The sequence below is a fragment of the Thalia democratica genome, chromosome 4 (genome assembly GCF_965202585.1).
Source record: "Thalia democratica chromosome 4, ktThaDemo2.hap1.1, whole genome shotgun sequence".
Taxonomy (NCBI): Eukaryota; Metazoa; Chordata; class Thaliacea; order Salpida; family Salpidae; genus Thalia; species Thalia democratica.
This window is the reverse complement of record NC_139168.1, coordinates 69,806,992-69,826,242: the sequence shown is the minus strand read 5'-3', so window position 1 is coordinate 69,826,242 and position 19,251 is coordinate 69,806,992. Positions and strand designations below refer to the sequence as shown.

At 26.2% G+C, this 19,251-nt stretch overlaps 1 pseudogene; it reads right to left on the bottom strand.

The window, feature by feature from the left end:
- Window positions 1–970: 970 nt before the first annotated feature.
- On the bottom strand, window positions 971–1,420 carry LOC145833618 (ubiquitin-conjugating enzyme E2 E3 pseudogene; annotated as a pseudogene).
- Between the last annotated feature and the right edge of the window lie 17,831 nt (window positions 1,421–19,251).

Here is a 19,251-nt window from a genome sequence, read left to right as displayed (position 1 = left end):
CTTCTATTAGCACATCGGTTGGAAAACGCAAAAAAGTTAAAAACACATCATTAAAAGCAATATAGTATGGAAAATACCATATAAATTGTAAATTTAAAATGATAGTCTTACGGCTCCCTTTGCAGCTTTTGGCCCCTTATTTTCTAAAATGGACCGCTTTGGGGAGCCCTGCTCTGTTGTAAGTTTCGATAATACCCTTAAGTACGCCTAAGAATTTTTTTTGCTTTTCATCAACTCCAGAATTTCTAGTATAAGTTTCAAGTTATGACCTTACGACCCCTCTTCCAAACCCCCACTTGGTCAATTTGCTGCTTATTACCCCCTTAATTTCTGAAATGACTCCAAGGAGAAACATAGAAGTTCAAACATTTAATCAAAATGAAAGTAAAATACACTGTGTGATCCAACAAACTGACTGATTGATCACTGTCAATGAAGTGAACCTACAATTGGATGCTACAAGTAAATGTTAACAAATACCAGAAGCACCAAGTTGCAAAATACTTCCTAGAAACTGTTTTATAATTTATAAGTTGTTGTAAAATGTTTTGAAAACTAACTGTAGTCAAGCCGCTAACTAACCTAACTAAATTTTCCAGCTTTCAATGAATAATAGGCTTGGTTTATCATAAACTTCTAAGTGTTTCTCCAAACATTTTTTATTAAAGTTTTCAGCTTAGTAGAAGAGTTATATTTCAGTTGTAATTTTTTTATGAACACATAAGTAAAAACTAGTGATTTTTCATTAACTTTATTTGATTTGCTACTACAATGTAAAATACAACAAATGTCATAAAGGTATGCTGGTATTTATAGTATAAAAACATATTAAAATAACTAAGATTTTTCGTACTGAAAGCTGTCTTGTTTTTAGTAAACCAGATAATTTGATAAACTTAGATGCTTTCTTTAAAATTATAAAAACAATAATCCGTCTACAAAAACAATTTAATTAAATTTAAACATACTATTACAAACTGTACTCCTTACTCGCACACTCATCACTGCAGTGAGCAAGAACCGATTGAATCTCCATCAAAATTTTTCCGATCGTGTAAACTGGGGACCACAATTCATACAACACGTCCAAATTTATATGACCCTTGCAATTGACCCTGGGGTGACTTATTTCGCTAATGAAAGTTACTCTAGGTGCAATGAATGGGTGCATTTCACTGAAACTGACGTCTAATAAGAAAATCCGACCTTCGTAAGTAGTGCTAGGAAGTCCTTGGATCTCTGCTTCCCATTTGTACAAGTTGGAATCTTTGGGACGAGCTTTGATGCTGGGAAGCGGGTTCTCTGTGATCATGTCTAACTCTCTTTGAAGTCTTTTGTATGCTATTGTGTTTGTATTAATTTTTGATAAAGTTTGAGAGTTGTGTTGATTAATTGCTTGTTCTTGTGTCAATAAAGACATTTCGATTAAAAATACTTATCTGTTAAAATAATGGTTAAAAAACTTATTTAAAACTATGTAGGTTTTTTAGGCTGTAAAATTAATGAAAAAAGTTGCTTAGATCTATAGCTATACTAAGTGTTAAGTAAGCTATTGAAATGAATATAAATAAAGAATTATTACCAATACTATTTAAACATACAGTTTAAGTTTGTTTAATAAGAAAGAAAAAGAGAAAAGTAAAATTAACTCAAATGTGCTAAAGCTTCTATATCATATTTATTGACACTTGCAAGTTTTTCAAGGAAACCAATATTATAAAAATGGTTTTGTTTGTACTTCAAAAGTCGATGAATAATTTTAAATTTAAAAATTACTTTTGCATAAAAAATTAAAAAAATATATTCATCAAAATAATTAAATTTAAAACTGTATAAAACTATTTAGCTAAAAACTCCTTATCAAATAAATCACTCAGTTACTATTGATAAAATAAAAAAACTGCCTAGCTAATTCGTTAAATCTTTTGCTAATATTTTTAATTCAATACAATGTGTTATCATTTTACTTTTTATTTTAATATGTTTTTTATTGTACAAACGGCTAAAACATTATATCAAAAACTTACAATAGTTAAAAAAAAAGAAACATATGTGAAAATAAAATGAAGAAAAACTTTTAAACATATGCAATTAAGCATCTTTGTATGATAAAACGATTAATTAGACAATTTCAGATTGAGAGTTTTATTCAACACGGTTTTTCATGCAAACGCAATGATCACGATTAAAAACTCTTTGAAGTAAGATAGACAAAGCCATATACACTAAACAACACTAATTAACACTAATTATATTCTGATAAAACGATTATGTAAAAACAAACATTTAACTTTTCCCTATTTAAAAAGGTAAGATTTATGATAAGTTAAAAGGATTAGGAAACAAACTGATTTTATATTGTTTATTAACAAATAGTTTTGTTCTATACTGTTTTAATAATCTTTCATTATACACTAAATGTGTAAAAATTTAAAGATATACAACAGAGCTTAATATTAAGAACTTATGTTTCTAATTTGCTTCACTATGCACGAATTACTTAAGTAAACATAGTAATCTACTGTGGTGTATGTTTAAAGTATTAATAAAAATGCCGAAAAACTTCATGGTTTTTCTATTAGTCTTAAACTAGGCTTTGCAAAATTTGCATTATTATGTATATCATGTTTTATTGCCAACGTTGCTTCTTAATAAAATAAAATGAACTTAAATTATATTTTTATGACATATTTAAAAAAAAATTAGTTTTATCTACATAAAGTCAATATATTAAAAATTTTCAAAAATTAAAAGAAAGTGTAAACATAATTGTTTACTGCTATGTAGTTTTAAACTGCTCAAAATACATTTCCTAATATTGAAATTTTAAAAATAGCAAAAGTTTGCTAATAAAAGTAAAAATAAACAGCTAAAATAATAAAGTAGTAATCATTTAAAGTGTAGTATAACTTAGTGATATAATATAATTTTTTGAACAAGAATAAGAATAAAAAAATACCTCTAGAAATGAACAGATCAAAAAACGAGGCTCAAAAATATAGTAAATGGACTGGTGTATAGAAAAACCTTTAAGTTAGGTTATATAACGTACGGCCCGCGGGACGGATTTGGTACGAATAAGAAATGTCTAGCCAGCGACGTATTATTAAGATTAGATAAATATAAATTTAAACATTTTTATGAATAAAATTAAAAAAATATGTTTTTTATAAACATATTGACGATAGTACCATTATAATTGTGCTTTCTAAAGATATTTAATAAATTAGTAGTAATGTAACATATAATATGATTAAAATGTTACAAAAGGTCAAAATAAAAGTTAAAAAAAAAAAAACTATTAGACTTATGTCTGTGTTATAAATAATAACAACAACAACAAAAAAGCAATTATTAGGGTACAACCATACTTATCAGAAATATAATTTCACTAATTATCGCTGTTTACTCAGTCGTGAATTATTTTGTTTGATTTATTCTATTAAAAAATTTAAAGCTAAGCATTCTACTTATAAGGTAAGGAAAAAATATAAAAACGAAATGGTTTCTGGCAACTCTAGTTACTACGTTTTACTATAAGCACTGTCATGCAAACTATATTTATAACACTGGTTGTTACTTATATATGTAAAAAAGTTATTTAAAAATAAAGTTTATGCTTTCTTAAGTGTTGTATCTAAAGTTTTATAGTGTTTCTAAGGGGATTTTATACGTAAAAATGCTACTTTTAGTTTTAAAGCTGCTTGCATACATATATGCATGCATACAATTATTGAATAACCATTAAGATATCTAAAATATTATTGCAAGCTAATAATATTGAATGCATACATAAATTAATATTTTTTAAATTTTGATGTTTGTTAGTAGTGTTTTATAGCTGATTTCTAGATTAAACAGCTTCAGAGGTTCTATTGGTTTTATTTTTAGTTATGATTTAAAATTTTTAATTTACTGCTTAGTTTCTTATTGTTTTAATAGTAATCATTTTTCGTGATTTTTTGTATTTTATTTGTTGTTAATAAAACCTACTCAGTCAGTTTATTATTCTTTTACTATAGTAAATACCATTATGTAATTAAGAAAACCTTTTTTTGTAAAAATATCTAAAATTTGTATAAAAAAAAATTAAGACACTTTTAGATAAAAGTAGAACAGTTTCTTTTGCAAAAAAAATACTGACTAAAACCAAAAAAGATTGCTTAAAACTGTTAATGAAGAAAGGTTTAAATAATAAAGTTTTGTTTAAAAATTATTATTAGTTAGGCTTTACTTTATATATTAGAAATTTTAGTTTTAATACATTAAGTGTAGCCTTACTAAAAATGATTTTACTTTGTAATAATTTGAACGTTTTAGAAAACTATTTGGTAGGACATTAATAAAGTGACAATTAAAACTATCAAAAAATTAAGTTTTTTATTTTATGACATTTATACAGGGTAGCAAAAATCAGTAGAAAGAAAATCATTTATACTTTATAAGGTGTCCACTGAACCTGAAATGCTGGAAAAATCTTGAATTTGACAGTTTAGGGTAAAAAAACCTTGAATTTGAGAAATTAAAAAAAACGTCTAAAAAACTTGAAGTTTGATCAAAAATCACTTTAAAACTTGGCATTTTAAAGAATTTTTAAACTTTAAGTAGTAAAATTTGGATTTGCCACGAAAAATCTATCATGTAGATTAAAAATATTTTTTTTTAATTATCAAAAATTTATTTTATAAAAAAAAAAAACATTTTTAGTAGTTTTCCAAGATCTTTTTAGTGTCATTATACTATTTAACACAGTTTTTTACCTTAAACTTAATTTCAAACTAAAAAATAACTCAAAAACTTGTACTTAAAAAAACCTGGAAGAATTTAAGAAAACGTGGAAGATGCTTCTCAAAAACAAGTGGCAACCCTGCTTTAAGGGTTAAGAAAAAAACCTATAGATAACAACAACATATTTTACTGTATGGTAAAATTAAAAATTTTTCACAAATAAATGAGAACATGCTTGGATTTTTTACTTTTAATATATTATATATTGTGCATTTAAAATTAAAATTAATAAAGTTGTATTCATATCAGACATAATTGCAATACATTAAACTAGGTATTATTAAAGGCTGAAAGAAGTATTGAATATTTAAGTTTTTTAAATCTACTTGTAGATACTAATTTTTTCTACCAGATACTTTTACAATTAGGGAAATTTTACAGTATAAATGTATATTCATATAGTACTTACTCTTCCTTATTTAACAACTATCAGTGGGTGCAATCATTTCTAAGGTTTTTAATTTTTAATACTTTAAAAGAAAAAAACTCTATCCAATTTATAATATAGAATTTATGTTTTGTTTAAAGAATATCAAGTTTAGACAAGTTTAGTTAAATCATCTTTAAATCAGTACTTATTGATGTATATAATTTTTTAAGGTGAATAGAAATTAGGTATAAATTGAAAAAAAATCTAAATCAAAAAACATTAAATTTTGCTTAGGTATTCAAAATTTTAATTAAATATTTTTGACAAACTAAAATAACACAGTCTTAATAAATAAAGACAAATATTTAATACTATCAATAATAATTTTTGTCGTGTTACAACAGCTTTTACTAACATCATTGCACAGAATGTTGTTTTTATATTTCTTAGCGAAACCTGAAATTTTTATCGGTAGAAAAATAAGTAAAATATTAATGTAGTACAGAGATATATAAACGTATTTAAAGACATGTTTCAAATTATTGTTTTATCAATTTCGTAATTTCTAGTGTACTACTATGATTTCTAGCTTTAAGTTATCAAAGCTGGCAATTAGTTATAATTGCTGTTTCAATATGTTATAGAAGTAAGTGGAATAAAATATATTTTTAGTAAAATAAAGTTTTAAAAATAAAAATATGTCTTTTTCATCACTTGCTTTTTATCACACAATATCTTATCACACTAACTAGTAAAAAATAAGTAATTCTTTAACAGGTCGTAACTGTACTATAAAATAAATAAAGATGGCAACTTTGGCAGAATGTTCACAATATTTTAAAGATGAAGTCATCCCAAGACTACAACAGGAATACTACCACCTCAAAATCGACTACCAGTCAGGAAACCACTACGCCATCATCAATTTCCAGACCGCAGAAAGATACAGAAACTTCAGGATGTACAACAGGATATTAGTATGCGTCATACCGACCCTGCAATGCAAAAATAACAGTAACAATCTGGCTTTTGAGCCGAATGTCATATCGGGCAGCTTGATGTGGAACGGTCAATTTTAATCAAGCAGGTTTAGTTGGAAATCTTTGGATGATGCGGTCAAGAATATTGATAAGTTGGAAAATTCATATTGGTGTTTTAAAGACTTACTTTTGATGCTGCTGTTCGTGGCTCTCAGTGTTTACTTGAATAGATTTACCGAATAAAGTCTAAAATTACTTTAAATTTTATTAAATGTCTTTTCAGTATTTACAAGATTATGATACATAAGAAAGAGAACTGAAATCTTTTTGGTTCAAAATGTTTGATAAATGTATTGTGAATCTTTGAAAAGCTATAAAATAACCTTTATGTAAATATTTACGGTTTTGAAAATCTTATTTGCATTTTAATAAATTGTCTTAGTATTTTCATATGTTTAACTTACTTTTTTTCTATTTTTTTAACATGTTGTGTCTTAATAACTTATAATAAATTATGATCTAAAATAGTCTTAAAAAGATACTGTTTGTTGTAAATTATATAATTTTAAAGAAAGCTTGTATGTATTTTACATAAACTAAGTTTTTGTAAAAAATAAACTTCTAGCAGTTCTAAATGTTATAACTAAAAAAAGTTCTGCAACTGAGATGACTTAGTAAAAACTATGAAATAATAAACTGCATCAATAGTCATACCTAGATAATTCTACACCAGAAAGACTTCTTGTGCACCAGGTTCTTAGACAAAATCTTTTTAGGGTTTTATTAGTTGTTTAATAACTTTTAGTATAGTATTAAAACAAAATATTTCTTAGTTAACTAACGCATACGACTTATTAGTTGTTTGTGTGAAATAAACTAAATCAACGAAAGAAAAATAGTTTTAAGCTAAAAAAGACTAAAAGACACTGTTTTTCTTATAAACTTTTTAAGGATATAATAAAAACAGTTATAAAAAGCTTAAAACTTAATAAACCTTCAAACAAAATAATAATTTGGAAAAAATTTTAAAACTACTTTTTTTCTTCTCAATAAAAAACAAGTTAAAGCCTTAAGTTTTGTAGACTATGTTTAACATCTAATTTAACCAAACATTTCATAGGTTTATTTAACAGATATAAAAACAGCTATGTAGTTTCAAAGTTGGTGATTAAATGGCACGTAATTACTTTGAAGTTTTAATACAGACTAACGAAAATATTAAATAAAGAAAAACTTTGTGCTTATTTAAAAATTTATTATAAATACAGAGCGAAAAAATGTAGAATTTTATAATTAAATGAAAAAACTTAACTAGAGCATTTGTAGTGAGATAAGTTGTTAAAAAATTCAAAAAACTGTTTAAAAATGTTTATCATACTATTTAAAACCATGATATATATATTTTCTTAAAACTAAGTCGGTTTAGTTATAATTCTAAATACTTTCTTAGATTTCAATAGAAAAACATTCAGTTTTAATCAAAAAAAGTTTTATAACTTTACAAGGTTATCAATTTTTATGAGTTAGAATTGTTTAGAAAATTTTTCATTTAAACATCAATGAAAACTTATGAGAAGTAAACACAGCTGATTATCTCTGGCTGACTATCCCCAAATAAATTTTCTCCTGTCTTCCACACCAAAGACCGGCCCCATTTGCCTGGAACTAGGCACGTAGCTTGGTACGTAGCTGCGAATCTTTCTGAAACTACTTTCTTCGTCTTCATCTATGATGATTCGTTCGTGCTTGTATGAACCTCCATTGAATCGTCGTGCATTTAGGTGATCGCTTGTGCTGCTTGGGTATTTTTTGGTGCGGTTGTTAGAAAGTGCGGCTATCCTGTTTTCTCTTAGATTTCTGTGAAGAGTTTTTTTTCATAGTTTTTAACTTAAAAATTGAACACACAAGGATTTGAAATTGAAAGCAATAGAAATAATAGTATAGTGTTATGAAATTAAGGACATAATGTTGATAGTTGTTGGTAATTTTATATAAATAATTTTAAGTTGTAATATTTTATAAGGACTATTTCAACTAGTTTATCAGATTTTTGATATTATGTTTTAAAAGAAGTTAGTATGGGATTTTAATATATATATATATATAATCTAAATTAGCTATTTATAAATATTCAGAAAAATTTTTCTGTTTTTTTTTGAAAACAGTTGAAAACATTACATTTTAAATTAAAAAAAGTTGTAAGTCGTTTAATTGCTTTGTATGGCACATAATTATTGAGCACAAGAATTTATTTTTAAAAAGTTTAAAACATGTTAAAAAGTTCTACTGCGCAGATTACTTACTTTATTTTATAATTAATATAGTTTTTTAGTTTAAATGCTTTGGAATTAATTTACATGTTTTTCCTTTCTTTTATAATTTTCTATTCATATTCAATTATGGTTGTGATATAGTTGTAAATGGTAAAAAAAGAAATTTAATATTTAAATCATGTAAGTGTCAATTAAGAGGTACTTTCATAAACCACAAACTTATTACTAACTTTGTAACTAACACCAAAAAATTACTTAATACTTCTTATAATTTTTATAAGATAAAATATGACATTTAAAAAACTTTAAATAAATTGTTTCTGTTGTGATTAATTAAACGATAGGTATGAAAGTAATCTGAACTAATTAATTTGTTTGTAATCTGCTTAATTAATGTGGAAAAATAGTATTATTCATTTCTTAAAAAATATTTATGTAACTAACCTTTTCCTTACACACCGCATAACCAAAAGCGCAAACAAGATCAACGCTAAAGCTGCCGCAAATGTTACCACAACGTATATTCCATATTTTGCTATTTCAAATTCTTTAGAAGTAGTAGAGATTTTAGTTTTTGTTGACTCTTCAGTTTGTGCAGATTCTTTAGTTTCATTGGAGCTGTTAGTGTTTGTTTGTTTAACAGTTTTTGCAGATTCTTTAGTTTCATTAGAGTTTTTACTATTTTTTGGTTCATCAGTTTGTGGAGATTCTTTAGTTTCATTAGAGATTTTACTATTTGTTAGTTGTACATTTAGTTTAGATTCTTTAGTTTCATTGGAATTGTTAGTGTTTTTTGGTTCTTCAGTTTTAGCAGATTCTTTAGATTCAGTAGAGTTATTAGTGTTTGTTTGTTTAACAGTTTTTGCAGGTTCTTTAGTTTCATTAAAGCTTTTGCTTATTGTTGCTTCTACAGTTTGTGCAAATTCTACAAAGTTAGTAGAGTTTTTAGTATTTGTTGGTTCTACATTTTGTGTAGATTCTTTAGTTTCAGTGGAGTTTTTACTACTTGATGGTTCTACAGTTTGTGCAGATTCTTTAGTTTCATTAGAGTTTTTACTATTTGTTGGTTCTACATTTTTAGCAGATTCTTTTGTTTCAGTAGAGTTATTACTATTTGTTGGTTCTAAAGTTTTAGAAGATTCTTCAGTTTCAGTAGAGTTTTTACTATTTGTTGATTCTACAATTTGTGCAAATTCTACAAAGTTAGTAGAGTTTTTAGTATTTGTTGGTTCTACATTTTGTGTAGATTCTTTAGTTTCAGTGGAGTTTTTACTACTTGATGGTTCTACAGTTTGTGCAGATTCTTTAGTTTCATTAGAGTTTTTACTATTTGTTGGTTCTACATTTTTAGCAGATTCTTTTGTTTCAGTAGAGTTATTACTATTTGTTGGTTCTAAAGTTTTAGCAGATTCTTCAGTTTCAGTAGAGTTTTTACTATTTGTTGATTCTACAATTTGTGCAAATTCTACAAAGTTAGTAGAGTTTTTAGTATTTGTTGGTTCTACATTTTGTGTAGATTCTTTAGTTTCAGTAGAGTTTTTACTATTTGTTGGTTCTACAGTTTGTGGAGATTCTTTAGTTCCAGTAGAGTTTTTACTATTTGTTGGTTCATCAGCTTGTGGAGATTCATTAGTTTCAGTAGAATTTTTAGTATTTGTTGGTTTTACAGTTTTTTCAGATTCTTTAGTTTCAGTAGAATTTATACTACTTGTTGGTTCTAAGGTTTTTGCAGAATCTTTACTTTCATCAGAGTTTTTAGTATTTGTTGGTTCTACAGTTTTTTCAGATTCTTTAGTTCCAGTAGAGTTTTTACTGTTTGATGGTTTAAAAGTTTTTGCCGATTCTTTAGTTCCAGTAGAGTTTTTAGTATTTGTTGGTTCATCAGTTTGTGGAGATTCTTTAGTTTTATTAGAGCTTTTAGTGTTTGTTGATTCTACAGTTTTTGCAGATTTATTAGTTTTAGTAACGTTTGTAGTTGGTATTTCTACAGGTTTTATAGATTCTGTGTTCTTAGTAAAGTTTGTGGTATTTTTCGATTCTACAGAAGTGGTGGAATTGGCATCTTTTTCAAGATTTACTGTATTTGCGCCAATACGGACGAAAAGTATCAGATGTAAAACAAATATTATTTTCATACCTTGTTTAATCCTTAAAAAAAATTATCAATAGTTTGATGCAGTAGTTTACAAAATGTTAATAATAAACGTTTAGTAATAATTATATTTGTCATATATTGTCATAAGTTAGATGATAAAAAAACTTAAATACTATTTTTAAATCACTACAAAAAAGCTTTTCTAAAGCATGGTTATATACTTTAATTAAAATAGACTCTGTTAACACTTGAACTTATTATACGAATGTAGTCAAAAATGCATAAATCAAAACTCTTGCAAACGGGCTCAAATGTTTATGTGATGTACTTCAGTATTTAGGTACACTAGCTAAAACGTAACAGCTAAACCTTAACTCTCCTAAATTATATCTGACTGCTAGTAGCAATAAGTCATCATAAAGCTAAATACTTTTTACACAATATATAAGATGTTAGATAGTTTATTGTAACTACGTCTAACTGATAAGTTTTAATAGAAACTGAATCTGTCACGTACTGCTGTTGATGGTCGTGCATTTCAGTAAAGCACTAATGATTAATGAATACAAATTGTAGGTTTGAAAATATTTCGATGATCTTAAACGGTTTTGGAAAGTTTTAATATGATCTTGTAAAAATACAAGCTGATTTAAAATTAATATAAATAAAGCTTTAAAGATTATAACAAAATAAAGCTAAAATTTTCTTTTTACTTAGTACATTAATTACGGTTTTTTATTCTTAAAACTAAAGATTTTACCTAAATTTAATAAAATACTTTTTCATGAAAGCTTTAAACAACATTGATAATTAAATAAACTACATTATATCACATTGACATTGTATATTTCTTAAAAAATTAAAAATAAAATTTACGCTAGCTTAATGAAGAGTTATGTGTTTTTTTAACAGTTTTGAAATTTAGAACTATTAGTTATTATTGTTATTATTATTTTTTATTTGATTTGTATGTAAATTTTAGTATATGAAGAGTTTATATAAAAAAAGTGTTTAAATGATAATCTCCAAGAAAACAATCTCTCATTATTCTAAAACTACTTTCAAAATAAATGCAACTTAAAAAAGGTTTAATTTTAAATTAAGCTAAACTTTAGAACAGCAACATTAACATTAGATTAACAAGTAAAGCTAAATTAATAAAAAATAAAATAATTTTTCTTTTACTGAGCATAATCTATGAACTAAGATTAAATCGCAATTTAGAATTTTATTAAATTATACTAAATAATATTACTGAAAATATAATTAAAAAAAAATATTAGTATGATAACTTTACAAGCTAATTATTTTTCTTAATTTAAGCTTTACTTATCAAAAAATGTAAACTAAAACAGACTAAAAGATGTTATTCAATTTATATATTTTAATTTTTTAATTACTCCATAAACTTATAATTAAAGCTACTTAAGTAAAACAGTTTTTTTTTAGTTCTTTTATCTAAATTATTGGAAACAAGTTTAGTTAGTACATTAGTAAGAGAAAAATAGCTGTATCTAAATAAGTCAATATATAGTCAATTGAAACCTCTTGTTTTATCATCCGCCATAGTAGAAAAAATATTTTCATGTAAAACAGAAATTACACATTTTTTACAGAATAAATACTAGTTTACTACAAAACTGGGCGTCTAAAATTACCGCAAAGTAGTAAATGAACTTTTAGTTAACGTTATTACCCATTAAATTTACTGTTTTAAAACAATTTTTTAGAAAGACGAAGACCATTGTTATTTCTAATAAATTTAAAGAAAAATCCTTGTATGATGTATAAGTACTGTTACAAGAAAAAGAAAGCTTTTGCAGTTTAAAAAAACGATGCAGTGTTATAGACTCCTGAAATTTCTCTAGAACTTCTTTAGAACAGTTCAAAAATACTAAAAAATTGATTTCTACAACATTTTTTATATGTTTTATTGCCATACAAACTTTGACTGATCCGCCATACGACAATATTTCTATTTTAAATTCAAACTTTGTGGTCGGGGTTTGATTTTCTTTGCAAATCAGTGTCCTATAAATGAATTTTTTGAACCAAGGGGTTCTAAACTCAATTATTTTTACACTTAAACCATTCAAACAAGAGGCAAGGCGATTTTAGCATAGCGTTTACAACTTCTGAACTTACAAAACTCAAGTTATAAAAAGAGCAGACTGACTGGAAATTAAATTTAGTGTCTTGTAGAAAGTAGTTTTTTGTTGCTGAACTTTTTGTGTCAACTCGTAATGCTCAGCTTCTGCTTGTCGTTATATCAAACAAACAACTTTATAGTGAAACAACCTACAATTCTATGTGTAACGTAAATGTTCTGTAAGTTAAAGTTTCATACTAAAATTGTTGAAACAGAGCATGTTAATTCTAATAAAAGTTTAGTAAACAATCTTGTAGAACAGTGATTTCTAACCTGAGGTAAATTTACCCCTGGAGGTAAATTCCCTTGTTCTAGGGGGTAAATTTCTTTAATACAAGTTATTTAAATTAATTTTTGTTAGTTGTAGTTTTCATTTATAAGTTAGTATTTAAAATTTAAATCAACTCTCTAGAATTTATGATTTTTTATATTTAACAAGCTTATAGTTCAAAAACTCAAGTTTTTTTCCTCAAAATTAAACACTATTTTGTATTTTGGGGTAAGTTATGAAAAAAAAGGATGAGAACCGCTCCTGTATAACTTGTAAATAGCTAGCATAACTTCAACAGTTCAACTGGAAAGTATATTTTATTTGTCTTATAAATGCGACACTTGAAATTCAGTCATAAGTACTTAGTGTTAATATATTGTAAGATGATACAAGTTGATAGTTAGTGATTTTTAGGTCGACTACAAATAAATGAGAAATTTTATTATCTGTATTACACAGTGAAAACAGTTATACTATTAACTTTTTCTAACTTTGTTACAAAAGTTATGAAATTTTCCTGTTTTACCGTTATGATTTTATTATAATATTTTATGCATTTGTTTCTCTTTGACTTTTTATCATAATTATGACCAGTTATTAAAAGAGTTTTAAGTTGCGATTCACTTATATTAAGTGTTTGTATTTCTTAAAAAAAATCCAACTTCATTTAAACTTACCTACGTAATAACAACCATAATTAACCAGCTTGAATTGCATATCAAATCTATTATTTCATACAACATAATAATTTTCAGAGTGTTTTAACAGGTATTGTTTCAATCGAAGCTTAACAAATTAAAAAAAGATTAAAAGGTTTTTAAAGTAATTATAAAACAAAATGTTTAGCTTTTGAGTTTAAATTTAGTGAGTTGTGAATAACGTCAAATCTTAAATCAGTAAATTTAGTCATTGTAAACAAAATTGTTTTTTAATTATTTATTAATTTTGCTGCAGTCGTTAATCTTCTTTCTTATAGATCAATATATTTTTTACAGCTTATGCAAATTACAAGTATTAAAAAAATATCACTTTTCATCAAGAGATTTTTTGTAGTAGATTATAACAGGTACTTAACATAAATTCTTCCCAATAAAACTGAATAAAATTTTAAAACGCATAGAAAACTTCTAAATTTTTTATTTTTAATTTGTTTTATTGACTTAAACAGCTAAGAATATCAACATTATAGAGCAGCTATACAGCTTTTTATTAAGGTAGCTTTAAGATAGGTTTTTATTAGTTTTCTAAAAAAATATAAAACACCCAAAAACTTTGATGTGAATGATTTTAATATAACTAAAAATAAACTCATTTTTTTAATAAATGATATCAAAAAAAAAAATATATATATATCAATTTTGTTTTTATTACACTTCATTTTGCTTTAAACTAAAAGTTGTCTCAGTTTACGATTTTGGAGATATTTTTTCATTTAAACTGTATTTTAATGTTCAAAACAATTTATACAAACTAAGATTGTTAAACAAAAATGTTTAAACATAAATAAAACACTCCAACGTTTTTTATAGACGCTTTTAATATTTTCACTTTTTCTAATTAAAAACCTACTGCGGAATAATACAAAAAAATCACAGTTTTTTAATAAAAACTACAAACGTATTCTAAACTATTCAGTCATTAATGTAATAAAAATCAATTATAAAACAGTTAATAAGCTAAATATGTTTCAAACAAAACAAATTGGTCAATTAATAAAACAAAAAAACAACTTTATAGTCAAACTTGTTTTGCTAACATTATTCTGGTTTATTAAAAAAAAAAAAAAAAACAGTCTCTAATCTAACTAGGACAACTGAATTTCTACAATTGCTAATACCTTTAACTTCCAATAGCTTGTAGTTATTAGCAAAATAATATATGCAATTACTATTTAACTAGCACTGAAAGTATTTGTTTTCACAAATAAGATAACTTTTGTATATATTTTTAGAAACATAACAAAGTATGAAATGCTATTCTTGGTTATTTTAGTTTTAGCCAGCGTTGGGGAAAGCTTGCCTGCAAGTTAGAGTGTTTCAAACTTTATCACCACTTTAATAAAAAAATATTTTTTCTGTCTGTAAATAAAACTAAGCTTTCGATAGTAAACGTTTATGAACTTGAGTTAAAGTTGTTAGTATAAATATACAAATTATCGAACTGTACACATAAATGACCTAAAACAAGTTTGTTAAAATACTTAAAGAAACTCGAAATAAAAATATTGATCAAAAACAATTTATTTTTCAGAACAATTTTCACCAAAGTGCAGCAACCGAGGGTTTTACGACGAAGGATCTCAGAGTTGCGATTGCCCTGACCGTCATTACTTCGGAACATACTGCGAAATCGGTTTGTAAAACTAATTTTGTGATAAACAGTCTGTTAGAACATGATTATGATAACCTCGTTTATCTGACATGATTTGTTTTGTTATTAAACAACAGTTATTATCAGTTTTATAAAAGCTTAATAGTCTCATTAAATTTTTCACTACAACAGCAACTTTAAAACTTTTGCAAATTTAAATATGGTGTTGAGAATGCATTTTAAATCGACTTTAACAACTTCAAGCTTTATAATTGTTTTTGTTAAATATGCTCTTACGTACTTCAAAGTGTTCAAAGCTCGTAATAAAAAGGAAGGTTGCTTTAAGCGTGTTGTGTTTAAATTAATCATGTACCGGACCCACAATTTCGGGTCTGGCCGGACCCGGACCCGGACTTTTTTTTCAAATTAGAATCCGGCCGGAACCGGATCCGGACTTTTTTTTCAAATTAGAATCCGACCGGAACCGGATCCGGACTTTTTTTTTCAAATTAGAGTCCGGCCGGATCCGGATATCAGTCAAAAATGGCAATATCCATAGTGAGTCCGGTACATCACTAGAATAAACTAGCCTGAGTCAGATTGAGGTTTTTAAAAACTTAAAAAAAAGAACTTTAGTCTAATAATAAGTAGAACAGCTAGCCCTATGCTTTACAAATTTAGGTGTTATTTACAATTAAAAATCTGAAATCAAGTTCCTGAACAAAATACACTAGAAAATAACAAAATATTGAAAACTGGATCAGCTCAAACTCATTCAAAATCTAAAAGAAAACTAGCCTGAGTTTTTATAAAAAACTAAACTAGCCTTAGGCAGTTCAAGATTTTCTAAAATTCCCGAAAATTTTCAAACTAGCAGGGTTGCCACTGTTTAAGTCAATAAAACTAGCTATAGTGAGTATAAACAAGCATGAGTCAGAATGAGGTTTTTAAAAACTGAAAAAAAATACTTAAATCTAATAATCAGTAGAACAGCTAGCAAAGGTTGACAATTTGGTAGTAAAGTTGTGTACTGATTGTGGTACACTTAACTTATTAGTACTACCCATCATAATTAAATCCTACCTTATTTAATTAATATCTAACAAATACTAAATTCTAACTGAGACTACTTTCTATAATCAGACACGATAGTTTTGAGTGATGAATCTTTTATATAAAACACAACAAGAAATACTAGCATATACAAAATTATTAATTACTTTGGTAACACTTTAAACTGGAAGCTATTTAAATCTATATCAAAAGACTTAAAACAAAAAACTAAAAATTCAATAAAACTTTTAGTAAACAAGAAACTGTAAAATTTTTAATTAACTATTAAACTATAAACCTGGCATAAATATTTAAACAATTAAACACCTGTTGAAATATTCACTTTAAAAACAAAACGTTACTTATAATAAGCATTGACAAAAACGTTCAAATATATTTTGTTGCTTCAAGCTACACACCAAACTAACTAACTGCTTACATATAAACTGCCTGTCATGTTCTGATGTTTTGTTGCATCAGTATTAAGTTTGAAACATTTCGTCATATGATTCTCATTGGCTCGTACATTCAACCGTATTAACTCTAAATATTCTCTGAGCTCAACTATAACAATAAATAATGCAAGTATTCATTCCAAAGTTTTCAATTTTACAACATATGTAAAGAGTTGCATTTCATTTCATAAAATGTTTATTTTATAGTTTAAATGTAAACAAATGTAAACTAGTCACATGTACAAAATGAGCCAATCACAGTAGGTGTTTAATTTTAACTGACGAAAATTACTCTTATTAATTTACACAGGGTTTGTTTTTGATAAAATACTTTTCAGTATGCTCTTTTTTACTAACTAGATCCGGGTCCGGCCGAATCTCTGTTAGGATCCGGCCGGACCCGGATCCGGACTTTTTTTTCAAATTAGAATCCCGCCGGAACCGGACCCGGACTTTTTCCTCAAATTAGAATCCGGCCGGAACCGGATCCGGACTTTTTTATCAATTTAGAATCCGGCCGGATCCGGATATCAGACAAAAATGGCAATATACGGCCGGACCCGGACCCGGATAGTGAGTCCGGTACATCACTAGTTTAAATTGGCTTGGCTAGAGCCTAACAGTACATTTCTGAAACCTCATCAAAAAATAAAAACTGACACACGTTTTAACACCAGAATACGACATGCTTTGCTACCGGAACCCGTGCACCCGTGGACATTGCATCGACTTCAATAACATGAGAAAGGAAGAAAAGAAAAAAATTATGCACGGAAGGAAGCACAGGTATATTGATGAGGACAAAACACAATTTTGCCTGTGCCACCCGGGTTTCGGGGGAAAAAAGTGCGACGAGGGTCTGTTTTTTGATTTCTATTTAACTAGGTCTTCAACAGTTATATTATGTAAGTGATAAGAAATATCAAAAGGTTCTGTTTTTTGATTAATTTATTTAACTAGGTGTTCAACAGTTATATTATGTAAGTGATAGGAAATATCAAAAGGGTCTGTTTTTGATTGTTTTATTTAACTATGTCTTAAACAGTTATATTATGTAAGTAATAGGAAATATCAAAAGAGTCTGTTTTTGATTGTTTTATTTAACTATGTCTTCAACAGTTAAATTATGTAAGTGATAAGAAATATAAAAAGGGTGTGTTTTTTGATTGTTTTATTTAAGTATGTCTTCAACAGTTACATTATGTAAGTGATAATAAATATCAAAAGGGTCTGTTTTTGATTGTTTTATTTAACTATGTCTTCAACAGTTACATTATGTAAGTGATAAGAAATATCAAAAGGTCTGTTTTTGGTTGTTTTATTTAACTATGTCTTAAACAGTTATATTATGTAAGTGATAGGAAATATCAAAAGAGTCTGTTTTTTGATTTTCTATTTAACTAGGTCTTCAACAGTTTTATTATAAAACTGAAAAGAATTTTAAAAGGGTCTGTTTTTTGATTGTTTTATTTATTTATGTCTTCAACAGTTATTTTATGTTAGTGATAAAAAACACAAAAGGGTCTGTTTCTTTATTGTTTTTTCAAGTATGTCTTCAACAGTTATATTATGTAAGTGATAAGAAATATCAAAAGGGTCTGTTTTTTGATTGTTTTATTTAACTAGGTGTTCAACAGTTATATTATGTAAGTGATAAGAAATATCAAAAGGGTCTGTTTTTTGATTGTTTTATTTAACTATGTCTTCAACAGTTATATTATGTAAGTGATAAGAAATATTAAAAGGGTCTGTTTTTTGATTGTTTTTTCAAGTATGTCTTCAAAAGTTTTATTATGTAAGTGATAAGAAATATCAAAAGGGTCTGATTTTTGATTGTTTTATTTAACTAGGTCTTAAACAGTTATATTATGTAAGTGATAAGAAATATCAAAAGGGTCTGTTTTTTGATTGTTTTATTTAACTAGGTCTTAAACAGTTATATTATGTAAGTGATAAAAAATATCAAAAGAGTCTGTTTTTTGGTTGTTTTATTTAACTATGTCTTCAACAGTTACATTATGTTAGTGATAAAAAATATCAAAAGGGTCTGTTATTTTATTGTGTTTTCAAGTATGTCTTCAACGAATTTTATTATGTGATTGAAAAGAATGCTAAATGGGTCTGTTTTTTAATTATTTTATTTAACTACGTCTTCGATAGTTTTATTGTGCAATTGATAACACATTAGACAAAAGTTTTAAGGAAAAAATTCGAAGTTGTGAATAGTGAATGTTTTATAAATATTATTTCAATTAGTTTTACTTTGTAATTGGTATAAATAAAATAAACACGGTGAAAGTTAAAAAAACAAAATTATTTCGAAAAAGTTGGTAGTAAAAGCTTTTAATTTAACGTAAATAGTATTGTTTTACAACAAAAGTTTAACAGTTTTACAATGGTTAAACAACTGATTTTGTCTTTTTACTTAAAGTTGTACTAAATTAGAAATAGTTATAACAATTACCAATTTTAAAGTGCAAATAACATACTGTGAAAAACCTAATGGC